Below are 26923 nucleotides of genomic sequence, written 5' to 3'. Positions count from 1 at the left end.
TATGGCTGAGGAAGACTGGCCCTGGGCTTACATCCATGCTCATCTTCCTCCACTTGATATGGGACGCCGCCACAGCATGGCCTGACAAGTGGTGCATGGGTGCATACCCAGGATCCGAACTGGCGAACCCCGGGCCGCCGTAGTGGAGCGCGCGCACTTAACTGCTTGCGCCACCAGGCTGGCCCCAAGATGTATTTTTTTAAGATAAAATTCTGAATAGGTCTCTTTATTTCACATGTTGTAACCATGTACTAATTTTTTTTCTATAAACAGGACATTTTTCTTGACATTATAGGAGGTACAAATGAAAACAAACTGAACTGTCTCATTACTAAGTACTTCAAGTCTCACTGGGGAATCTGACCTTGCCATCATAGATGGGACACTCCATGTACACTTTATAACTATGTGTTCTTTGCATGTGTTTCTTCCTTCTCTCTCAGTAATGTCCAGCACACTACTGGGGAGCACAGAAGAGACACGGTTGCCCTCCTCCACTTCTCTGATTCTGCAGGAGACTCAGGCCTGTTGGTAGGGCCTCTCCTCTTCTGATGCACCACACAGCCGTTTCCACTCTTCTTTCCCCATGCCATTGTGTGGCAGGCCTCTTCCCAGAGCTCCAGCAAGAAAGGGGAATTCCTTCTAATTTTGTATCCCCAAACTCATCGGGATGAGGGTTCTGTTGTCCTTCCTCCCCAGAGGTGGCCCAGCATGGCCACACAGTCACATCTTACTGTGTTCTTTCCCGGTAACTCTCTTCCCTCCTCCAGACACAGAAGTTTCTATCCTTGGGGCATGGAGAGGGCAGTGCAGAAAATTCTCTTTCTGTAAGCCACCTCCTCCAACCTGTTTTGCTCCTTGACTTTGGCTTTTCTAAACTTAGAGACTAAGAATTTGGTATCTTTGTCCTCTGCATCCTTTATGCCTGGGGTGACTGTATATTCCCATTTTCCCAGGGGACACCTCAAGTCCTGCTGAAATTACTAATAGCACCCCTTTGCACTCTCGTAATTGTCCTGCTTTGGATGATACATAATATTGCCCCCTGTTTAGAGTGCCCCTGCCTTGGGAACAACTCCAGCTGCCTGAGTGACAGACCCTGGTTCACTGGGAGAAATAAGCAGGGATAGGAGTGGAGGAAAGAAACACCTTTCCAGTAGATCCCTGATCAGTCTGCCAGCTAGCTGTGGAGTAGCAGTATGAATTTCAAAACTGGCTCTTCTGGCTATTCCACCAGGGCGGCCGTGCACCATAGTACACGGTCACCGAAACGTAGGCAACCCTTGAAATCAGCTTCTGACTTTGTATAGTGTCCTGCTTTAGCAATGACATCATGTCTCCCTCCTTTTGTGCAGTCAGCGGCTGGGTCTCCTTCCTGTGGCATGTTCTCATTCTTCACAGGGCTACACGTTTGGCAAAGCTGGAGAGATCCTCACCAGGCAGCTCTGATACCTGCTTTTCTGATCGATGCCGAGACAGGTATGTCTGTTGAGGATTGTGCCCTGGGCTGTACAGAACTCCACACATGGGCCCTGTGGTCTCAGGCAGTGGGAGCGCTGTCAGGTTACTGGGAGTGAAGTCCTGTATTGATCTTCCCTCAGTCTCATCTCAGAGATGCAGCTGAACTGCCCCCCAGGTCAGGCGCAGAGGCCCTGCTGTCTGTGGGCTGTGGGTGGGCACAAGGAATGGATCACTGGAGACAAAGAGTCGCCAGAGCACGTTCACCTCCAGCCTTTGTCTCAGCAGCTGTAGGCAGAGTAGGCAGAAGCCATCTTCAGTACCCTCGTCCCTTTCCTCTCTTTCTTTCCTTCTTCCCCCTGGGAAACCCAGGACACTTGTGTTTCTTCCCACCAAGAGATGCCCTCTGTACCCTTTCTTTCCACAAATCAAAATTCATCCCCAGGGCCCAGTTTCTCTGCTGGGGCTGGACTGATTTACTCATTCAAGCAGCAGTGTTACTAGCTGATAAGAACTTAATGGAATGCCTCTCCCATTTTACACTTTCAGAACTCGAACAACAGGCAGATGTGAATGTTTTTCTGGGGAAATGGGAAGGAGGGATTCTGGGAATGTAACCCAAAGCAGCCAGGTCAAAGGGGAAAGTTTCTTTAAGAATCATAAAAATTTTGTATGTGACTTTATAACTTTCCATTTTAAAATCACTAATGACTTGGCAGTGAATCAAATGATGCTCTAGAAGGATTCTCTGGATGTGGCAGGGGTAGTTGAACCCTGGCTGAGAAGCATCAGTTTGCTGTATTAGGATTTGTAGATGACATTCACATTTTCCCAGCTGTCTTTGGTTCCTCAATCCTTTCCCACTCCTACCAACACCACTTAGAAAGAAGACATATTTATGGAAATTGCTAGCTAGTGAGTAACAGAGCCAGGATTCAATCTAATGAGTGAGATAGCACTGTTTGATGGCGGGCCGTGTCCTAGGACTCGCAGTCAAACCATATTTGTAACTAAGATTCCACTTAGGCTCGAGGCTGACCTTGGTCCTCGGCCAAATGCCCCATTATCCTCCCAGCCTCCAGGCCAACTCCCAGGTCTCTTATACTTTTGAAGCTGAGCTGATGGTTTGTGTAATGCCCTCTCCATAAGTGATTATGTCTGGCTATCATACATTAAGTGCTTTCTGTTTATAAGGCATAATACTAAGTGTTGTAAGGCATTCAGACCTAAATGGTGCCTGTCTTTAAGGAAGTTACATTCCAGTGCAGGAGGCACTTAAGTGCTTAACAATTTTAAAAAGCAAATTGAGACATAGTATAATCAATGATAATCCTTTGGGTTTTCTTAAATGTTTGGGGGAAAAATGATAGATACAGCTTTAGTGCAAATCACCAGTTCACATAACTTCATAGGACGATAGTTATTTTTGTAACAGTCATAAATTCATACTTCACACTCACAGTCTTTTTAGTATTTGTTTATATTAAAATGTAAGTGGTTTTACAAAGAAAATCCTATTTTATGTTGAATGTTAAATTTTAATCTGTACTTTAAAAAATTTTTTTAACCCAATTTATTTATTTTGTCTTAGACTATAGTTATCTAACCGCTGATTCAGCTTCTCAATTTGGATGTCTAATAAGCATTTTATACTTAACATTTCCACGATTGAACTTGTGACTCTCACCTCCCCACAGGGCTTACTCCTTACCTGGTCTCCTATATCAGTAAATGGAAACTCCATTCTACCAGTTGTGTAGGCTAAAAACCCTCGAGTCATCCTTGATTCCTCTTTCTTGATTCCATCTTACAATAGCGTCCTTACTGGTCTCACTGCCTCCATCATTATCCCAATCCAATAGGTTCACTTCACAAAAGCCAGAGTCGTTCTTCTAAAATATAAGTCAAATCACATCCCTCTGCCCAAGACCGCCCTCCTCTAGCTAGAGTCTCTCTAGGCTCTAGCTACAAACAGCATATCGTGGTAAGAACTTCCCTTCCAATCAAGGAGTAGGTTGAGAATATGTTCCTTAAACCCTCCCCTGACATGGCTCAGACTACCACTTGGACTAAGTGGCATGCCTTTTTGTAGCAGAGAAGCACCCTGTCCGTCTTCCCACCGTCTCTCGAAATGCAGGTACTCCTAGGCCGTATAGAGATGGTAAATCCTCCAAATGTCTCCACCCCTATTCCTGTGGTCGCCCCTGAGGCCCGCAGAGAGTGAATGGGGGAAATTCCCACTGATGCCTGGTATACAGAGGCCTGGAAACAGACACAACTGTAATAGCCAGTGGGTGAACTCAGAGCAGTTGGCTAGTGAGCCTTGGCCATTAACCCTTTGCACCAACAGTTGGGCTGTTCTAAAAGGATTAACCCTATGGCTTGGATAATGGAAAGCCGAGGGGTAGATGATCATAAATAAGCCCTTGTGAGGTCAGGATACGTGGAAAGCCATGTGGGTTTGCCTGTAAGAGCCTCAGATAATAATCCTCACTATCTTCTGTGTCCTAGCTCATAAGGCACTGACATCTACTGGCAATCAGGAAGCTGGTACCCTAGCCGAGGTATGAGCCCTAGCAACTGACCCTTCAGTAGATACAGCAGATTGGGTGCATAGGAAGAGGAGCCACTGTTGCACCTGGGTGGGATGGCGTATTGCCAAGTATGCCACATTGCCCTTGAAATACAGTGCCTTGGTTAATGCAGTAACAGCATGCTGTCATGTATGTTCTAAACAACACTCAAGACATCTACCAAAGGAGTCTGGAGCCATTCACCAGAGTTCCCAACTGGTGAGAGATTGGCAGATTGATTATACTGGCCCCCTTCCTCCAAGTGAGGGTTCTAAATATGCCCTGGTTTGTGCGGACACTGCATCTGGCCTAACCTAAGTTTTACCCCGTCACCACGCAAACCAGGCTGCCACCATTAGATTAGAGAAGCTGAGTACCATGTGTGAATACCCTCGTCAAATAGACAGTGATTGGGGGTCACATTTCAAAGATCATGATGTGGGAGACTGGGCAAAAGAACATGATGTTGAATGGAGATTCCATCTCCCCTATAACTTGCAGGTAGCAGGGTTCATAGAAAGGAAAAATGGAATATGAAAGCAGATTAAATTACTAACAAGTAAAACCACCTTGGCTGGCTAGACTCAAGTAATGTCCCAGGTTTTGAGGCATTTGAATGATCAACCAGTAGGTCCTGTTGCCCTATGTGCCAGACTGAGGATCCCTGCCAAGAAACCCAGGGCTGAAAAGGTACGGAAGTCGTGGGAACCAGCCATTGCCCCAATTCTTAGTGTGGATCAACGTGCTGTGCTGCCGAGGACACCAAGCCCCATCACACCTTGGAAAGGATTATCTACTGGAATTGGCAATGGGACGTTCCACCGGGTTGGGTGAGTTACTTCATACCCCTGGGTGAGGCAGAACTACTCAGTCTCCACTGGGATCCCATTGTCCTGCTGCAAGGGGGATCTGGAATGCATTTACCTGGAATGGAACGTGGTCCACTGAAAGAGGGGAGAAGGTGAAGATCTTGGTCTTGCATATCCCACCCCCAGTTCATCTCCTCATGCCTGATAGTGCTGCCTCCCGTGGCCAAAACGTATGGTATGCACAACCAGGTCAGGTTCCAAAAGCTGCCAGCCTCCCTCTCCTAAAGGCAAGATGGGCAGTTCTGCTTTCTACTGGTACACTCATTTGGCCATTGTCTTTTTTCCCTCCATTGGCCTGGAGGATGTTATAGCACGTATACCAGCCCTTACTAAATTTACCCAACAAGCCTTAAGTGATAGCTGGCAAAGCCTCTCTTTACCAGATACTGAAATGTCTAATGAGAAACGCTGTTTTCCAAAATAGAATGGCTTTGGACATTATTACTGCCTCACAAGGAGGCACCTGTGCCATCATCCAAACGGAATGTTGTGTGTTCATACCTGATGAGTCTGCTGATGTATCATCTTTATTAAATCACTTGAGGACACAAGTGAACCTGAGTGATCCAACCTCCAGGTTCGGGGACTTAGTAAACCAATGGTTCGGATCATGGGGCTCTTGGTGGATAAAATTAGTACTTATTTTGGGAGTCATCTTAGTCTATGTGTTCTCTTGCATGTGCTTATATTGTTGCTGTGGGATCTGCCTCCAGTGTAGCCAGATAGCTGCCAAACAAGCCACCTCCATGCTGGTGAAAACCCTTGCTGACCGCTCAGGGCACATTGCGTGCAGAAGAGGGGGACATGTAAGATTGTAAGAGCGGCTCGTGCAACGTGGAGTGTTGGAAGAGGTAATCAAGAAGACGTGACTGCCAGTTGACCCTCGAGCTGGACCTGGGCAATCTGAGGCTCCTCACTCCCTCCCCTGTCCTTGGAATGTACGCTCTGCCTACCATTCCCACAGGGGGAGCTATTCTGAGGACATAGCCTTGAGAGAGTAAGGTTTGTTAAGACCATGTTGACTGAACACGGGACTGAACCCAGTTAAGGCCTCTATATAAACTTTTAAGATTCTGGTGGGTGGATGTGGAGATCTACTCGTCTTGTGGTTGCCCAAGACAAGCCTCGTAAGTGAGTTCCCTTGCTCATTATAACCACCGCTTATCAATCTGGAGTGGTCTGCCTCTTTCTTTGGTCTCTCCTTGCCGTCCATGTATAGCGGCCAGTTTGTGAAGTAACACAAGTTGTGCCTCTTACCCTCTCCAGTGCATCCAAATTTGTGTTTTTTGGCTCCAGCGGTGTGCTGCAACTTCTCTTCTGGAAACCTGGACTTCTACAAGAGCCCTCTTGTCCATGGGTGATTGTCTAAGCCATTTTCCAGGGGCTCTCGAATTGAGGCCGTGCGGGGCTAGAGCCAGTTCACAGGCTACTGTGGGGTCCCCAGCCAAGACCGAGGGCTGTATGCCTGTTACCCAATGCAAGCGGGTGAGAATCCTCTGAGGTCCCTTGGTTGGATCCCACAGCTGTCCCAGAGGCACTTTTGTCTGTGGATGGATGCCTACTTTTTGAGGGCAAAATGAGGGACGTGTTTTTCCACTACAAAACTGATGTTACTCCTCAAGGGTATGTTGTTTGAGTCTGCATTTCTTTGAGACTGTGCACTATTTGTCTCATGTATTTCTTCTTTGGGAATTACCTGACCATGTCTTTTGCCCATTTTTCTTTGGAGGTGATGCCATTTTTTCCTTTTAAAATTCCTTATATATGGAGGGTGTCAATAGTTTATAATAAATATGGCAAATAATGCTGCTAGCTTGTGCCTTTCAATCTTGTTTATAGTACTTTGCTATTTTTTTTTTTGTTGTCAGAGTATCCTTCTTTTTGATCTTTTTGATATTTTCTTTTTTTATCATTTGCATGATGATCTATATAAATTTAACAGCACATTTTTTACATCTGCCACCAAAAGGATCAACTTTGGAAGAGACCGATTACTGGAAAAAGTGATTCATTATAAAAATAAAGAATGAGTAACTGTAGTTTTAAAAGTGCAAAAATAGTAAAATCCTGAAAGAGCCCTTTATAAGAGCAATGCAAAATATTTAATATACATCAGAGTATACACTTCATAATTGTGCATTCTCTGCCCCACCTCAGCCCCCAAAATCTTGTATTGATCTGTATGGTCGGTTTGAGAGGCATCATAATGTGGAAGTGCAGGAATCAGCAGGATCAAGTCCAAGAAGAATGAAGCCAGAGGGTTTTGTAGGACCCAGTGTGAAAAGATATTTACAGTAGGAATTATTTACACTGTTTAACCTTTCCCACAAAAGTTAATGGGAGTTTTTAAAGAACTCTTTTTTTTTTTTGAATGCAGAAATGATCTTCAGTATTCCAAGAGGGAGATGCTATATTTACAGGCATTTTAGACAAGATGACTCCAGTCATATAAAAGTTTAGTTTTATTATAGGCACTTTGTGCAAACATTGAGTACCTTTTGCTACTTCTATAATTTTAGCAAGGCGGTCAGCTATAGTCCAAATAAGAAAATATAAACCACAATTATACACTTTATTACCAAAATCTACTTTGAAGTATTTTATAAGTTTCATAATGCAATTAAAACCATTATTTTACTCCATTTGATGATGATTCTTTCTGTTTCTTTCATTATAGTCTCTGAAGACTCAGAACGTGGTGGAATGATCTCCCACTGTGGCAGGAAATGTTAAACAGGTAACTCTACGTAGTTTATTGAGTAAGCACTCGCTTTTTAACTTTGATTAAATGCCACATTTAACAAATATTAGAAAATGTTTAACAGCTCATATGGTCACAGTTCACTAGCGCTTTGCTCCAGCCTGGACGCTGACCAAGGTAAAATAGACGCCTTTCTGCGCCAGCAGCTGTTGGTGCGTGCCGTGCTCCTTGACTCTGCCGTTCTGAATCACCACTATCAAGTCTGCGTTCTGGATGGTGGACAGGCGGTGAGCGATCACGATGCAGGTGCGGCCTTCTCTGGCCTTGTCCAGAGCTTCTTGGACAACCTGTTCAATGATCACATAAATTGATTCTGATAAAAATAGTCCTCTCCATGACAAGCCTTCCAATTTCTCCAGCCGTAGGTCCTTCTATAACAATGGTGTCAGTGACACATAATAGATTTTACAAAGGAAAGGATTTGTCATATCAGAATATTGAGTCCTAGTTTGGATTAATTCTGAGGCAGGAGTTATCTATTCTCAAAGTTGTGACAATAAATACCGTCCATCAAATCATCTAAAGACATTTACGGGTATGCCTAGCCACATAACATCCTTCAAAGCAGCCCTTTAGTCCAACTCTGCAGAAGACTGAACAGAGGCCAAACACAGCCTCCTCGAATTTTGGGATTGTTAAGATAGGGAACATCTCAGAATTAGTTTGTCTTTCAGATAGCTAATACTCAACGTTTTCTTGAACTGAAAATGATTACTAATATTTATCTTAAGGTATAGTCAGCTTTTAACATTGTATTGCCCTCACTTTTTTATACAGTTGCTGAGAAGATGCTGCTGGTAGAAATGAGAAATAATGGCTCCTAAATGCAGCTTCTCAGGTCAATACACAGTGATGCAGTGCTGTTTCTGGGAGGACAGGTGCTTTACTTTGCCTTGCTTCATCTTAGGTCTCTTGAATCACAGCTACAGAAAGTGTTTCAATTCCACTGAAAGCTGACATAAGTAACAATCAACACATCTGGCTAAATTTTATTCTCTACTGTGGAAGATAAATTTAAGAAGGATAAATTTAAACTCTTTAAGGATGACTGATTCAAGCATAAATGAGTCCAATTTAAATTCTTACCTTCTCACTTTCTGTATCCAGAGCTGATGTAGCTTCATCCAAAAGCAAAACCTGAGGCTGTCTCACAAGGGCACGAGCTATGGCAATGCGCTGTTTCTGGCCGCCAGAGAGCTGAGTCCCTTTGTCTCCTACTCTGGTGTCATATTTCTGTCAATAGGGTTTTGTGATTATGAAAAGTAGAACTAATAATAAAGTTGTAAAAAAGAGTCTGCTTACAGAAAACAGGATGACTGCTTCCATACACACAAAGAAGGTTCAGGTACAGCAGCTAAGAATAGGTTCATAGAGAGTTAAACAAAAACATAGCTCTAAATGGCAGGTTTGATTTCTCTCCTTGAAAATAGACATTTGGGTCTTGAAAGTTCTGTTTTAGTGTAAGCAAGTCAACATTTTTATGAGGAAGCATATTGTTGCAATGTTAGTCTCTGCCACTCTTCTGATTTCATTATATTTGGGACAAAGACTGGTAGGAGGAAGGAAATTTGATTTGATTAGGCTTGCATAATAAAATACCTGAAGCTCATTTTATTGATAACCAGCAGGTGACACTCTCTGCATTATTTTAAAGTGAGGAAGGGAAGAAATTCTTGGGATGCTAGCCTTTTGGTGTCTGTTTTTATAAAACTATCTCCAACACTTCAACACTTTTATTGGATGTTAAAGAATTCTATTTTGATATCTAATTTTAAAAGCTGAAATCTCTTTTTTTTATTTTTGTTTTTAGAGTGCTCCTGAAATTCTTCACATATTGTTTCCCACAGTACATAATTGGCACTAACTATTCAATATGATGATAGGGAGAGGAATTAAAAGGGTATGTTGGGGAGAACAGAAATGTGATGTGACAGACAGCATGTGTAACCTGGAAAACAATACTATCTTATGATTCTCAGGCCCTTGCCAGGCAGAAATTTTAGTCAAACTGTGGGCTCTGATTCTAGCACCCAGAGTTTGACTTTAAAAGCATGTTCAAAGTAGGGTTGTCTATTTTTATTTGCTGTTTCTGGCAACCCTAGGTCCTTGGCATCAGACACAGGTCTCCACCTGCAGATGGAGTGAGAAGACTGCAGGGGAGGTTCTGTCAGATGCTGGGGACTGGCTCCACCCCAGAGCTGCAGCTGCCTGGGCCGGGGAGCACTGCAGTGTGCCCAGGTGAGGTAGGGGTGCCAGGTTGCACTTATTAGTATGGATCCTGTTGAGGCAGTAAAGGCAGGGCTGTAACCCTGAAGGAAGGAGGTAACTAGTACGGCCCTGTGCCAGGTGAGGTAAGTCCAGGTATGAATCACTCAGGCGAAGAAGTGGGTCCTTAGACAGCAGACAGGACTAAGGGTTTTGCCTTCTCCTTCCTCGTCTAGACACTGAGGAAAAGAATCAGGACGTCTCCAGGTGTGCTCTGTGTGACAGACAGAGCCCAGTAGCCCAGGAGCCCAGAAAGGTGGAGCTCCTGTGGTAGACAAATGCCAGAGGGGCAAGTATAATCAATGAGCTAGATAACAGTTACTCTGTGTGATTGTCTTTGGTAAGCCCTAGCCCAGTGGTTCTCAAACTTCAGCCAGCGTCGGTATCACCGGGGCCATTAAAACACAGATTGCTGGACTCCATCTACAGTTTCTGACTCAGCAGGTCTGGGGTAGGGCCTGATATCTGCATTTCTCACACATTCCCAGGTGATGCTGATGTGCTGGTCCATGCTTACCCTTTGAGAACACTGACCTCATTGTTAGTAAAGGAGTCTGCACTGTGCATTTTACATGTTCTAGCCTTGGGAACGGCCAGTTAGGCAGAGTTGGGCTAGAAGGTTACAGGAGGGGAGGAGGAGAATGCCTCCTCCCTGGGGCCTATGATGTGGTGGCAGCAGTTATCCAAAGAGGAGCCTCAGGAAAAGGAAATCTTGGGAAGAGTGGGGGCCACCTGGTATTGCCATCCTTCTCCATGGGGAGATTGCCTTCCTCACCAGTCTGAGGCGACTGAGCTTTCTTTTTTAGGGGGCACTTCCTTACAATAAAGAACATAACTAATGATAATGGAGGCAGGTAGATACCAACCTAAGAGGCTTAAGAGAGGGCGAGAGGTTCCGTTTATCTAACTTCCTAGGAGGAATTCAGAGGACATCCACAGGATAACAGCCCAGGGAGCCGAGGGAAGGTTTCAGTAATCAACCCTGTAAGCAGAGCTTGGGGCCCATGAAATGTGCCATGGTGAGAGATTACACGACCCCATGGTCACTCAGTGACTCAGCCCTAATCAGAGAGAGCCTTCTGGCTAGCATGGGTCCAGTTTCCTGGCCTGACGCCACAGACGGAGGTTTGAGCCTTGGGGGAGAGCTGCATGGAGGCAGAAGGAAGACTGGGAGAGAAATGGGGAGGGAGGGTGATGCCTGCTTCTGTGGGCCCTGCACTTAGACTTAGAGGGAAAGGCCTCCCAAACATACGCGCTTTCAGTCAGGCTTGCTCACAGGGAGTAAGCTGGGTGATGAGCTAAAACGTAACATCGAATGGGGACGGAAAGTGTAGCCAGATGCTTGTTTACAGATGGGTGTGTGTTTTGGTTGCTCATTTCTCTTCACCTTTGGGAAACCAGCCCTTTAGAAATCAAACTATAGGCCACGGAGGCTGCCACATGCTCCTGGGCTCCTAATTTGGAGAGAGACTTACATCAGGCAGTGTCTCGATGAAAGGGTGTATGTTGGCCTCTTTAGCTGCTTGCACAATCTCTTCCTGTGACACGACCCGGCTGTTGTCTCCGTAGGCGATGTTCTCACCAATGCTGCAGTCAAACAGGATGGGCTCCTGGGACACGATGCCCAGGTGTGCTCGCAGCCACTGGACATTCAGGTGCTTTATTTCTTTGCCATCAATCAGCTGAAAACAAGAGGTCACAGATCCACTTCAGGACAAGCACATTGTGAATTTAGCAAGATTAATATCATTATTTCATACATTAAAATTGCCAAGTTACTGTGAGAGTGCCCTTTGTTGTTGTTTTTAGTTTGGATTGTCAAGGTTAATTGAATAAGGTCATAATTTTATGCTTTGAGGAACTGTCATGTTTCTTCTGTTTTAACCCTGGTTTCTGATATATGCATGTGTTGGGCAGAATAATGCCCCCCCCCAAGATATCCATGTTCTAATCCATGGGACCTGTGTGTATGTTATGTTACATGGCAAGAGGGAATTAAGGTACCAGAAGGAATTAAGGTTGCTAATCAGCTGACCTCCAAGTAAGAGATTATCTTGGATTATCCACATGGACCCAGTGTAATCATAAGGGTTTTTAATTGTGGAAGAGGGAGGCAGGAGAATGAGTATCAGAGTGGTGCAGTATGAGAAGGACTCGACCCTTAATTCTTGGCTTTCAGGATGGAGGAAAGGTCCAAGAGCTGGAAAATGCCGGAAAAGGGATTGTCCCCTAGAGCCTCTAGAAGAAACACAGCCCTGTTGACACCTTGGTTTTAGCCCCATAAGACCCATTTTGGACATCTGGCCTCCATAACAGGTAAGATAATAAATTTATGTTGTTTTAAGCCACTAAATTTATTACAGCAGCCACAGGAAACTAAGATAATGCATTATATTTCTGGAATGTATCCTGGTATCCTTATTCTTATCTATTGGTTATTCACAGGAAAAGTAGCCAAGATCAGAGTGGAAATAAATAACTACTATGACCACATAATAGGTTTCTGGTGAGGTTTCTGTTCTGACCTGAGTTAGTTAGGATCAGGTTTTTGAGGAATCAGATGCAGCAGTTAAATGGAATAGAAATGAGTGTGGGAGGGTGGCTGCTATATCTCTAAGTAGTTGTTGATCTTGGGAAAGTGAATTAATTTCTCTGACTGTTTCCTTGTGGGTAAAACAGGAATGATGATAATTCCTAAACTCAGAATTGAGGATTAAATGAGATCATGTAAGGATCCTACTTAGCACAGTGCTGGGCACAGAGGATGTGCTCAAGACTGTCAGCGGTTTGTAACTGGGTGTGTGTGATATACTTGGAATACAGGTGGATGAAAGGATGGACGAACATCTACAGTGCTGAGCCAAGGGAGTGGGAAGGAGAGGCTGCCCTTTCTCTACTCACCTGGCTCCCTTGATTATCCTGCAGAAGCCTGGGGAGTGCCCTTTACAGCCTTGCTGATAAAAATCCTTACTCTCTGATGCAGGTATACCTGCCCAAAAGATCTACGTTGCAGGAGAAGTCTGGCATTCAAGTGAGAGAGTTGTTCATCCCCTCTGAAGAAGACATCAGTGACTCAGCTTTGAGCTGTACTAATAGAGATGATGAGTATATACTGAGCTGTACATACTCTCTGTATCCTGTCTGCCTGGCTGGGCACCTCTGGGAGACAGCTGGCCAGGGGTAAGGTACACTCTTTGCTGCAGGAGCACAGCTTCTGTTTGTGAAGCTGGTGGGTGCAGGAATGGAAAGCACAGTCATGACCTTATTAGTACCAAGCCCAGTTGCCATGGAGACTATTCTGAGCATCTGCGCTCCAGGCTTCCTTACAGTGTCAATTGAAGGTGGAAAGTAGAGGGTGGAGAGAGGCAGGAAAAACCATGCAAGGATGTGGCGAAACAGCAGATCTTGTTAGATGGAACACTGTACTTGAGAAATGGAAATTTGAGGAAAGAAGGAGTGATTGGTTGTTTTTTTCTTTTTCTTTTTTTCTAGGCTTATGCCCCTGGGAGGAAAGTAGACACTGCCTAGGTAATATCATCAGACAAATTTCAATAATCCTAGCAAGTTTTAATGACTTTCTCTGTCACACTGAATACAGTAACACTCTTGGGCCTCCTCATCTCCACATGATACACTAGAGTTGCAAGGTATCTAAAACCTGTGTTAGCTGAAGAATTCTTTCTTTAGGGAAGACGTGTTTAGAACCCAAAATGTAAAAACAGATCAATGCAGAGCTTCTTAGGCTGAGGCATGGGTGGTGGTCTGAGGGAAGACAAAGAAACTCTGGGAAATCAGTGAAAACTGCTCAAAGGCTACTGCCTAAATAAAAACTTAACTAGGAAAATAAACACATTGGTAATAATAATGTAAGGCCAAATTAAAATGACTAGCCATCTCTATTCTAGATTGTTGAAACTACTGCTTGCTTTCATTAGCACAATCAAATGTTAAATGTGTATTATTCTGCTATATGTATTTACTCTGAAATAAAGATTATAAGTGAGTTATTGGGCACTGAATATATTCTAGGACCTGTGATAGTATGTCTTATAGATTCTCTTGTTTAATCTTCACAACAACCCTTGTGAGGTAGGTGTGATTTTAATCGCTATTTTACAGATAAGGAAATGAGCAAAGTTAAGGAACTTGTGCAAGCTCACACAGTTAGTAATTGGGGAGCTAGGATTGGATCTACACACTATAGGTTGGGCTCTGGTAACACAAGTGTCTCATAATTGAAAGATTTTCTGGACTCCCTCAAAAGAAGAATGTCCCAATCTTAGTCTATGCACCCCTGGGTAATACCCAGGCAGTGACAACAGGCTTCTAACTATATCCAAAGAGGGACAGAGGACTCTGGTGGTGTGTGGAAGGGACAAGAGAGAGCAGAAGGGGAAGGTCAGGGGAAGACCCAAACCAGAGGTGATTTAACAGTGATGCTAATGAAGCTTAAGTTGCAAGGCCCCTCAATTACAGATGCATGCTGGGAGTTGAACAGTGTTCTGGTGGGAGAGAGGCCAGGCTGCAGTCAGAAAGCTCTTCCGGGTAACACTGATGATAACCTGCCTAAACAGGAAAGGGACCAGAATCTTGAAGGTTTCAATATTTTGTTCTGATTTGATTTTTCATTCTAAGCAAATATTCACTTTTGTACCTAATTTTGTATTCATAACTTTGTATTCTTTTAAGTAGAGTCCGTAAAATTGTATAACTTTTGGGCTCCACAAAACTTGGAACCCCCCCCTGTACATTTCTGTAACTTCGTTTTTCAAAACTCTCCACAGTTTAACCTAAACCTTGCAAATCGATCAGTTCAGTGGTTCTCCAACTATGGTTGGCATCAGAATCACCTGGCAAGATGGTAAAATTTAAAAGGTCAGGCCGTAACCTACTTGAATGAGCCAGGGTGGCTGTGTCCTTCATGAGCTCTCTAGGTCATGATGATACATACCAGTTTGAGAACCTCCACAGGTCACTGTTTCTCAAAGTATGATTCAAGGCCCACTGATGGTCAGGAGAATTTCCTGACCTCAGGATCAAGTCCTTTCTTCAGTTCTTATGATCAAATGATGCTCAGATCCACAGACTCATTTTTACATGGCAATAAGAACTCATTACTAGTAACCTACTGACTTATTAAGGGTTACTAATTGATATTCATAAACGAAACTTGGCACATTTACTAGTGTTTATTGGGACATTTCCACTAAGAAGTCTGGCTGCTGTGCACCACTTGGCAGTGTTTCAAAGCTCTAGTGCAAATGCACAGGAGCAGATAATCGTATTCCTACCATAGCTGAGGACACTGTTTTCAGTGCATTATCAGTGTTGTCTTGAGAAGGTAATCGTCCTATGCACTCAGCATTCGTTTCCACATTCTCCTACGTCTGCCCTTCCATACATCAAGGACTGCAAAGCTAAAAACTATGTTCCAGACTTCCTTCTGGTTCTGCAAGTAATTGAGGTTCTACCAGTGAGATGCATTGTGAAAAATCTGGAAGGCAGAGGCCAATTCTCTGTAGCAGCCGTGGTAAGCTAACACGTGTTCTGGGAGACAGGAGTTTTTGAACAGCCAGACTCTGGACTTGTGTCTTCAGGCTTGAGCAGATGTGGCATTGCATAATTTTCTGCAACTTCCTGGGCATAAAATCCCAGCTGCAGTGCTGTGATATGAATGGCCAGGAGCATTTACTTTCACTTTTTACATCTACTCTTCCAGCCCTTTCTGATGATTTTGTAAGCACTTAACTCCCTTTATTAAATATTAATCTACTTGAAATACCTAGAGCAGTTTCTGTTTCCTACGCTGAACCATAACTGACATGGTCCATGTTTTTAATTATCTTCTCCTTGTGTTTCTGTATGTGTAGAATAATCATTAATTTCTTTACTTTCTCTTTAATTACTGTACTGTGTACCACTGTTATTTTCAGCTCCAGCACTCTGTTATCACTGTTTTTTCCACTAAAGTGACTATGAGTGCAGTAAGGTGGCCAGGAGAGTTTTTGTCATTCCTAAGTGGTTAATAATCAAAAAAATTTGAGAACCACAGCTCTAATTAAATCTCCTATTTCAGCCAAACTCGCCTATAGGGACATTGGGGACAAATCACGTATCAACCACAGCGCACATCTCTGGCATCAAATGACGTTCTTGACTGTCCCCCTCATGCAGCCAGCTCTAGGCCTGTCTTCTTCTTTAATGTCACTCATGGAAGTATCTGCCCCATCTCTTCAGTTAAAGTCTTGCAGGGCGGACACCATACCCTGTAACTCATTAGAGCTCAACATTTAACACGTTGCTTAATACATGTCTGTTCAAGACTATAATCAGTGTCTGAGAGCTAACATCTCCTCCTCTAATTGCTACATTTGTCAGCGAGGTCTTCATTTAGAGTCCTCTGTTCAAAGTTTAACCACAAAATTGAAGCAGCAAATCAGAATTCACACAAAATATAAAACAAGGTAGTAAACACCAGGATCAAAGCTTATGTAGCTATGGAAGAATGGACTGAGTAAAGGCACAAGTATATTTGAATACAATAAAAAATATTGATGAATAACCATGATTGCTGTGGGGAAGTAAAAAGAGCCCTGGACTACAGGCTGAAAAAGTTCTATTTTCACATCAGTCATCTGTGCAAGAAGGGCCCATATGGAGCTGGGCATCATTATGACTACATGGAACAGCTATCCATTCTGGTTGATCGGTGCCCATGCTATTCCAGTTGTGTCATATTTTTAATATCACTTCTGAATACAACCAGTAAGTAAATGCGTACATAATGAAAATTTCTTGCTGTAAATTCTGTTCCTTCCAATTTGATTCTGTTCCTACTCTCCATTATAATCATTTAAAATTTCACTACTCCCTTCAAGACTCCTATCTCATCCTCAGTACCTGAGACAGTCCCTGACAGGCACTCAGTAAAGGTCTTCTTAAATGTTGAATGAATAAATCTGACCCTTCACTTAATCTCTTACTGCAGAAAACAAAACGGAATCTCTCTGTATTCTTTGTGTGATGCCCAAATTGGCTGATCTCACTTTGCTGTTTTCTCCTTAAAAGGTGTTTCAATGCCCTCTCTCCACCAATGGTTTTCTCTCATCCTCAGCTATAAACCTGCTCAAAATTCCACCTCCTAAACAATTTCCCTGGACTCTGCCTCCCCATTCAAGTGGCTGTTATTTGCCTTTCTTTCACCTTTGATCTTCCCGATAGTTTACACTCAGCTCCATTTCCCCCCCTCACCATACCCTAGCCATGCTAAACTGTTCTACCACCACCACTTCACTGAGAATTCTTTAAATCTCAGAATTAGCCCATTATTTGCTAAATCCTATCATGTCTTTTCAGTCTTCATCCTACCCTATCTGTCCCTAGCACCTGTCATTGCTGATTACCTTCTCCTTGTTGAAACCCTCCCCATCCTCGGCTCCCATATTATTTGTCTCTCTTAGCACCTCTCCTCTATCTTTCTGGCTACTTCACTTTTTCGTGGATCTTCTCATGCAAGCTGAAACCTAACCAAGGGAAGGGAGATGGGTGGTAAAAAGGCTGCTTGCAAAAGAGGGTAGAGGGGCAGTGTTGAGAGAGAGCCTGGAGAAGATCAGCACACAGAGTGGAGACCCTATCTAGGATGTCAGCCTTTAAGTGGGAGTGTTGTTTAAAGGTTTGAAAAACCATGGTCTATAGACAAGAATTAAATAGACGCAGGTATTAAGATGATGAAAAACCTGAAATGAGCTCAATGAGAAAGTGTGCTCACCACTGTTCCAGCCAAGGGGTCATAGAATCTCTCAAGGAGCTGGACCACTGTGCTCTTCCCACAGCCGCTGCTGCCGACCAGGGCAAGCGTCTGGCCCTTCTTCACCTCGAGACTCAGCCCCTGAAGCACTGGGACATCTGGTCGAATGGGATAGTTGAACACGACTTCATTAAAGGTCACATTTCCTTCCAGTGTATTCTAAAGTGAGAACAATAACAGTAAATTTGCTGTCAGTCTGAAAACTCATTGCATAGTCAACCCCCTCTACCACCAGGTGTCAGAAGGTAGTGAACTTGTGTAACAATTAGGATTCATTTGTAACTGCCAGAATGTAATCAATAAGATGCAAAAGGATCAGTGTTTTCATAGTATGCATTGTTAATACAATACAAATATAACTCAAATCTGTTCCCCAAGAACAGAGTAACCTACATATAATAAAAGCCTTTTAACAGGATTTGCTTATAAATTGGCAATATTTCTATCCCCCTGTTGCTTTGTTATACAGAAATACTGGATACTAACATATATTATTAGCACTTACTAAAATGAACCAATGATCTAGAAAGTTTCATTTTATTACCAGCAAATAAAAAAGCACAGATTTTATTAAATTTTCTCTTAGAAAAATTTCATTGGTCAGTTAGGAGCAGATCATATAACCAAAGCATCAAACTCACTGGCTGTAGGCCTTCGGTGCTATAGCTGTCGATCACAGGGGTTCTTTCAATGATCATGATGATGTGGGCTGCTGACACTTTGGCTTTGGCATAGTCAGGAGCAAATGAACTGACCTGCCCCACTGCCATGGCACCAAAGACAACAGCTGAGAATACCCTGCAGAAAACAAAGACAAAACGTGTGCAACGAGTTATGACTGCAAAACTAGAAAGTTGATACTTCTACAACCAGAGAGCATTGTCTCAACAATTACAAAACAGAAGTTTAGAAATAAAATACTTTTCCTTATTAAGTTCATGCCAGTGTAATAGATTGACTGTAAAATGGCACATTTTCCATCTCTCTCTGTATCCTCACCTTCTTGTAAAGTGACTTTGCAGCTCCTCCATTTAAGAAGTGGAATTTGTTTTCCTACCCTTGGAATCTGGGTTGGCCTTGTGATTTGCTTCAGCCAACAGGATGTGGTGGAAGTGACTGTTGCTAGTTCCAAGCCAATGACTCAAGAGGCCTGGTATGTTTTTCTGTCTCTCTCTGCCACTACTACATGCCTAGCCTGCTAGGGAACAAGGCACAGATGGAGGATAGCTGTGTGGGCCAAGCCAACTAGCTCGTAGCTCACTGCACACATGAGTGAACTTAGCTGAGATCCACTATGTCCAACGCAGAACTGCCCAGCTGACCCATAGACTTGTGGGCAAAAATAAATGTTTATTATTGTATTTCACTGGGTTTAGTGGTTGGTTGTTATGCAGTATTACTGTGGCAATCAATACTGGATATAGGCAGTGATGCTCATTACATCACATTCTTAGAAAACCTCTGAGCTAGACAGCCAAGACAGAGTTCCTTACAGAGCTAGATTTCATGCTGCTCTCAAGATGCGTCAGTATTCTTAATCTATGACGTGGGAATCAGAGCAGCTTCAAGTTGGGAAGATGTCACAAGATGTCAAGTCCAATTCTCAATGTTTGTGCCCAGACACTTCTCCTAAGTTGGCTTCCATCCTTTGTTTTAGGAAGTAGCAAGTGTGATCAAGTAAGTCTATTGTTAAAAAGTTCTTTTTCAAATTGAAGAAAAATGTACCTCCTTTTGCATGATACGGCCCTTCAAGTACTGGAATATTGTTAACAAGGCCCTTGGCCTCTTTGATAACTCCTTTCACTCTCAACATTCCAGCTGCCCTCCTCTGGACGCAATTATCCACGTGCCTTTTTAAACAGTGGGACTGGAACTCACATAGCACTTGGGGACCCTCCCATACTAATCCTGAGTCCATCGTGTCCTCTCCCCTCGACTCTAGGCCTGTGTTAATGTAGCACACAGCGTCTTTTCTTTTTTTTAAATAGCTCTAAATAAATCACACACATGGTTAATCTTGGGCTTGTTATTATTTAGACCTGTGGGATCTTTTCAAAATGGACTGCTCTTCAGACAGGCCTCCCCTTTCCTTTACTTGGAAGATTGATTTTCCGAATCAAAACGCCCAAGTGTCAGCAACTTTCATCAGTTCAATGCCTTACCCTGGAGTAAAGCAATATATCAAATAATTATCTAATGAAAGCCCCTATGCCAATGATCCTGGTTTTGATCTTTTGGTCATAGTCATAAGTAGCAGCTGCATATCATTTTTCAGACAGAGATATTAAGTGGAAATTTTAAATCTTCTGTTGGGGTCATCCTGAGCAAACTATAATGCATGTACAAGTCAGTGCCTAAGTAGGATGGAAATATTATACTAACACATTATATTGCCAGGCTTAGATGATTCTGTTTTAAATGTAAAACTGTATTACCACTAATTGTGGTTGCTATCAAAGGGCAGAATCTCACCCATCACCAAATCTAGATGCTCAGAAAGATTACACACACTTTTCACGACCAGACTGCATATTTGAGCGCTTTAGAGTATAAGTAAGTCCAGGCCTGTTTTCCCCATGACTGAGGTACAATTTTCTGCATTCACAGAGATGTAGCAGAAATCCCAATCTAGCTTTTCCTTTGTCATTTCTGAATTTCTCCAGCTCTCACCTTCTAGCTGCGCTTTTTTATCAAGGAAAGCAAATTTATCCTAGAATCTCCCAGGCCTTGCAGAACTCAGTGCTCCACACCTGTTCTTTACCTGCCTGTTCAGAGGCTCCTTTAAAAGGAGCCAGTCAGGCACTTGGCTCAGGTTTTGGCTTCTTCCCAAATACTAAGGCCTTCTGGAAACCCCTTATTGAATCACTACCCCACCTAGCCAGAGATTCCGAAAGGTCAAATGTGTGAGTCAGTACTGGGGTGTGGGGAAGTCACTGATCCCCCAAATGAAATGGGGTGCTTCAGTGATAACACATGGAGACTCAGAGGCAAAATGCCACCTTCTGAATCATCAGATGTCTTCATGAAGCTTCACAGTAAGGTTTTCTATCCAGACATGAAGAATGTTCACCTTGGTTTTATTTCCAGAGTTTAATCGTAAATATTAACTCGATACTTACAAAAGTACATTCTGAAAGCTCATCAACTGATGTGCCACCAGGTAGGCACCAAACCGGAAACTGCCAGCATAGGAAAAATACATCATTGCCTGGGTGAGGGCAAATGTGATTCCAAAGATGTGTGCTTTCCTCGAGGAGTTTCTGAAAAGAAGACATTTTGAAACTTACTTCACTTTCATTTCTCAGTGCCTAAAACACAGCATTTGATACATTAGCAGTGGGGCATGGAGCCAAGGGAAACAAAAATGGGTTTAGTTTCAAAAACATTGAGTTTGGTCCTTACTTGACTACTTGTGAAAATTTAGGAAACTGCCTAATGGAGGATTAACCAGACACACCTCAGAGTGTTGAGGTAAAGTTAAAATGAGCCAAGGAAAACATGAAGAGCCTGTTAGGGATTAATAAATAGAAGTTCCTTCCCTTTTCCCCCGTCTTGGACATATAACATGTATGTGCTCTATAGTAAACATTCATTCAGCAAACATTTGCCCAATACCTACCAGCTGCAGGGACCACGCTGGGCGACACAGAGGAATCAGGCACGTTCTTGCCCTGGGGAACCCAGGGATCGAGTTGGATTATAATTTATGCAGTGGAAGTAGCTTGTGAATAAAATGTTATGGGAAGAAAGGAGGTAGCACTTTACTCTCTGGGGGAGTTAGAGAAGGCTTCACAAAGGAGTTAACATTCGTGGATTTTCTGAGCCACGTGGAACTGGGCAATGTGGAGTCAGGCTGGTGAGTGGGCAGCCCTCTGGGCCATCAACTCCTGTTTCAACCAGATCAACTCTGCTTTTATCTGTTTCATATATTGGGATTTCAAATAAAATTTTTTTCAGAAAAAAAGGGTCTACTATCATTAAAAAAAAAACTTTGAAAATTCATCAATAAAGTCCAGCTTTCTCCTTTCACCACAGAAGAAACTAGACTCAGAGGTTAGGCTTGCTTATGTTCACATCACTTTTCACAGCCCTCACTGGATGAGTTCATCAAAGGAAGAACAGAAGGTCCACTGGAGAAGAGTAAAGAGAGGAAGGGAAGGCAAACTCAAGAAGCACCACGTCCTCGGGTCCAAGAGATACCTCAAATTTCATGTTCCATAAAGAACTCATTTCCAACGAGAGCAAATAATAGGGTCCTTATCCAAACGTGGCATCGGAGCGTCATTCTCAACATCCTCTCTCTCCCCTTCCCATCAGTTACCTGCTCTTACAGCTTCTACCTCAGAGATGCCCCTGCCTTAGGTCAGCGTCTTGTGATTTCTCTCTGGATAATTACAAGTGCTTCCCAACTGGTTCCCTTCCAGTAGTTTCTCCACTTGTTCCCTACCTTTCAGCCAAAGTAATCACCCTGAAAAGAAATCTGATGATTGAAAAACTCCCCACTCTCCCCTCCCACTCTTCAGTGGTTATTACCTATATGGGACTTGCAAACTCTGTGCATACATATCTTCAAACTTCTGCTCCCGAGTCAAAGAAACAACAGTTCGGAAGTTTTCTATTGCTTCAGTAGCGATCTGTAACAGAGGACACCCAGTCACTAAGAGGCCCAAAGGCAAACAGTGGCAATTAGTTTGAATTCCATAAGAGAGATTCATAAAATTAATTTTATATTACACATTTATTTACTATGACCTATGAGCTTCTTTACAATGGAAAAGGATTCTAAGTAATTTATCAAATCTAGTTTTAGATCTGGAAGGAAGACTGGCTACTTTCAGCTCCTCTTTACAGAAACAGAAGCTAAGGCTTAAACAGACAAAAGCATTTACGTAAAGATACATAGCTTGACAGTGGCAAAACGAACCTGAGAACTCAGTATTTTACTTCTATTGCAGTGCTCTTTCTTCTATGATGGCCACATCTTAAGTTTATAGTTATTTTGTATATATATTTTAAATGTGATGTTTATATTTTTCTCTCTTAATTGTCAGTCATGACAACTGAAAAATATTTGGAAAATAGTGGTAAGATAAAGATAATAAAAATTACATATTGGTTTATTTTACATATTAGCTTACATGTTGTTTTTACCTAAGCATATACATATTTAACAAAATTGGGATCAAATTGTGTATTTGGCTTTATATCATTTTTACCGTAACAAATATCAAGAACATTTTCCAAGGTCATTAAATATACATTACTAATGGGATGTTTAATGGGCCACTTACTATCTCAGCTAGATAAGCATTCCTTTACTGCTGAACAAGGTTTTCAGTTATTTTCTTACTAAAAATAATGCTGTGATAAACATCCTTGTACATAAACATTTGTCCAAATTGAATTATCTTCTTAGGAGAAGTTCTTAAAAGTGAAATTACTAGGTCAAAGGGAATAAACTAATTTTTAAGGAACACGGCACATATTATCAATTTTTCTAGAAAGTTTCTATCATTTAATTGTGTTTTAATTGAATGCAGCTTCCACCAAGACTATTTGATTAGGACAGATACATCCTTTACCACCTTTTGGCGTCTGGGTAAAGGTCTGTGGAAAATATGAAAAACCCCAGTGCACAAATGAGATTTCAGCCTACATTAGCCATGGGACCTTGAAACACCTCTCTGTCTTGTTCTCTGCCACTTGTGACAACATGGATGGACCTTGAGGGTGTTATGCTAAGCGAAATAAGTCAGAAGGAGAAAGCCAAATACCATATAATTTCACTCATATGTGGAAGATAAAAAAACAACAACAACAAAGACATAGATACAGGGAATAGATTTATGGTTACGAGAGAGGAACGAGGTGGGGGGAGGGTGAAAGGGGTAAAGAAGCACATTTGTACAGTGACCGATGGCCACTAGACTTTTGGTGGTGAACACGACGTAATCTATACAGAAGTCGGAATATAATGATGTACACCTGAAATTTATATAATGTTATAAACCAGTGTTACCTCAATAAAAACTAATAAAAATTTTTAATGATGGGGATGGACGAGAGGGTCTCTCAAGTCCTTTAACTCTATAATTCTAAGAGAAATTAATTTCCAGAATTATAAGTCTGAATTAGAAATCAGTCAGTAAGAGAAATTATTCTTACTGTTTAAGATGTTCTTCCTTTCTCTGGCTTTTATGCTGATCAGAATTGATTCTAATAAAGACACATTCAATTACATTGAGTGAATTATAGCTTAAAAATCATAAACACAAAATCTCACTTATGCCTCACTGAATCCTATACAAATTACCTAACTCAAAGATAATAGGAAATATTTGATATGACATTGTCAGTTTTAAAGACTAAGGCAAAGAGGTATTAGAAGAAAATAATACCATATTCTTAAAAACAAAAACTTATTTAAACAACAAAGTTAAAAATATAGTCTGACCCAGTAGGCCAAGAAAGTTGACTTATTTTACAACAGGTTACTTACAAATATAGGAAGATGTCTAGATTTAACTTATGTTAAAATATTTTATAAAATTCTTTACACATTATAAATATAATGTATACTCATTTTAGAAAATCCTAGAAGTACAGAAAGCAAAAAGAGGAAAAAACTTCACCTCTAGTCAAACCCCCCCAAAGACAATCCTTGTTAAGACCCATGTTAGAAATATTTTCAATTATAAGGTTTCAAACAAACAAATAGAAGAGGTTTTTTGCATTAGTAAGAAAATTCAACAAACTATAATAGCGTTTACTGGAAAACAGATTTTACTGTAAATTTCAATGGAATGGTTTTAAGAGATATTTTCTGTGCACAATTTCCTAAGTCAGACGTGTTTTGTTTGTGATGGGTTAGTAAATGTCATTTTTTAGAGTGTGAACAGCCCAATAAAAGAGAGTTTGAGTCACAGACCTTGCTTGCTGAGTAAAACAATATAATCACTTCACAATTGTCTTCATTTTGCCACACAATGAAGCAATTAGGAAAAGTCTTAATTAGTACTTTGCATCCACACAGCTTCATTTATTCCAAGAGTTTTCAATAGAGACTCAGTAACCACTGAGGAGAGAGAACTTCTAATTCAAGAAGAGGAAATAGCACTGAGTTTCCCTCAGAAACTATCATACACTCAATAATTGTGAAGACAGGAAAAATATTTTTGTTTCTAGAAAGAAAAATCTCACACTTCTCTTCCTACCCTCAAATAAACTGAAGTTTGATTACAGCTTTTATTTCTGAAAAGGAGAAAGAATCTATTTTATAAAAATGTTCATTAGTCAATAATAATGTGACAGAAATCTGTGGAGCACAGATCATGGGCAGGGTAGAGGTTATGAGCAGGCTCTGACATCACACAGTCCTGCTCTGGAATCCTGGGCCTGCTCTGTCCCTTTAAGGGCAAACCAACAGATACGGTCCTGGTCCCCATAGAACTTATGTGTTAGTAGGGCAGAGAGAGACCATTAATCAATAAACAAAGAAATAGGAGAGAAACATTAAGTGCTGAGAAGTGTCACGTAATTAATTCAAGTGTCAGAAAAGGTCTGTCTGAGGAGGTAATAATTCTGAGATGTGAATAATGTAAAGGAGCTGGTCATGGGAAGATCAGGGGGGAACCAGCTTGGAGTGTTCTAGGAACTGAGAGAAGGCCTGTGAGGCCAGAGCAGGGTGGGCATGGAAGAAAGTAGTACAAGATGAGGTCACAGAAGTCGTTAGGGGTTGGGTCATAAAGAGGTTTTTTTTCCTAATTGACATATAGTTTACATACAATATTGTATTAGTTTCAGGTGTGCAACACAGTAATTCCACATCTATTTATGTTACCAAATGATCACCCTAAGACTAATTACCATCTGTCATCATACAAAGTTATTACAATATTGTTGACTATATTCCCTATGCTGTACATTACATACCCGGGACTAATTTAAATAATTGATAGTTTGTACCTCTTAATCCCCTTTACCTATTCTACCCTTCCCCCTACTGCCCTGCCCCCTCCCCTCTGGCAACCTCTAATCTGTTCTTTATATCTGTGAGTCTGTTTCTGTTTTGTTTGTTCATTTGTTTTTTTTTAGATTTCACATATAAGGGAAGTCATATGGTGTTCTTTCCCTGTGTGGCTTATTTTGCTTAGCATAATACCCTGTAGATCCATCCATGTTCAACAATCCCATTTGCAATTACATCAAAAAGAATAAAATATCTAGAAATAAGTGTAACATAGGAGGGGAAAGACCTGCACACTGAAAACTATAAGACACTAATGAAAGAAATTGAAGATGACACAAATAAATGGAAAGATATACTACATGCTCATGGATTGGAAGAATTAATATTGTTAAAATGTCCACACTACCCAAAACAATCCACAGATTCAATGCAACCCCTGTTAAAATACCAATGGCATTTTTCACAGAACTAGAACAAATAATCCTAAAATTTGTACGGAACCACGAAAGACCCTAAATACCCAAAGCAGTCCTGAGAAAGGAGAAGAAAGGTATCACACTCCTGATTTCAAACTATACTACAAAGCTATAGTAATCAAAACAGCATGGTACTGGCACGAAACAGACACACAGATCCATGGAACAGAATAGAGTGGCCAGAAATAAACCCACGCATCTGTGGACAGCTAATTTTCGACAAAGGAGCCAAGAACACAATGGAGAAAGGAAAGTCTCTTCGACAAATGGTGTTGGGACAACTGGCGACAGCCACATGCAAAAGAAGGAAAGTAGTCCATTATCTTACATCATACACAAAAATTAACTCCACAAAATGGATAAGGACTTAAGAGCTGGGAAACCATAAAATTCCTAAAGGAAAATAATATAGGTAGTAAACTTTTGACATTGGTCTTAAATTCTTTTGGATATGTCTCCTCAGGCAAGGGCAACACAAGCAAAAATAAACAAATGGGATTACATGAGAACTAAAGAAAGGTTTTGCACAGCACACGAAACCATCAGCACAAAAGAAAAAGGCTAACCTACTGAATTGGAGAATATATGTTGCAAATGATATATCCAATAAGGGGTTAATATCCAAAATATAAAAGAACACTATATAACTCAATATCAAAAAGACAAATATCTCCAATTAAAAAATGGGCAGAGGACCTGAATATGACATTTTTCCGAAGAAGATGTGCAAATGGGCCAACAGATA

The 26923-nt window shown here is 41.8% G+C and overlaps 1 protein-coding gene and 1 long non-coding RNA gene across 2 annotated transcripts in view; both read left to right on the top strand.

The window, feature by feature from the left end:
- Positions 1-26923, top strand: part of LOC101396376 (ATP-dependent translocase ABCB1-like) — a gene marked incomplete at its 5' end in the record, with an annotated part of 65623 nt that overhangs the window by 9638 nt on the left and 29062 nt on the right.
- On the top strand, positions 140-16146 carry LOC147918170 (uncharacterized). The gene is made up of 8 exons (XR_015555880.1): positions 140-1479; positions 3970-4022; positions 4685-4861; positions 5614-5751; positions 7578-7637; positions 12106-12242; positions 12910-13106; positions 13419-16146. It is a non-coding gene; the product is annotated as an uncharacterized LOC147918170 (long non-coding RNA).

This window comes from Ceratotherium simum, chromosome 1 (assembly GCF_057802395.1).
Source record: "Ceratotherium simum simum isolate JZ-2026a chromosome 1, ASM5780239v1, whole genome shotgun sequence".
Lineage (NCBI taxonomy): Eukaryota > Metazoa > Chordata > Mammalia > Perissodactyla > Rhinocerotidae > Ceratotherium > Ceratotherium simum.
This window is presented reverse-complemented; position numbering and strand designations above follow the sequence as displayed.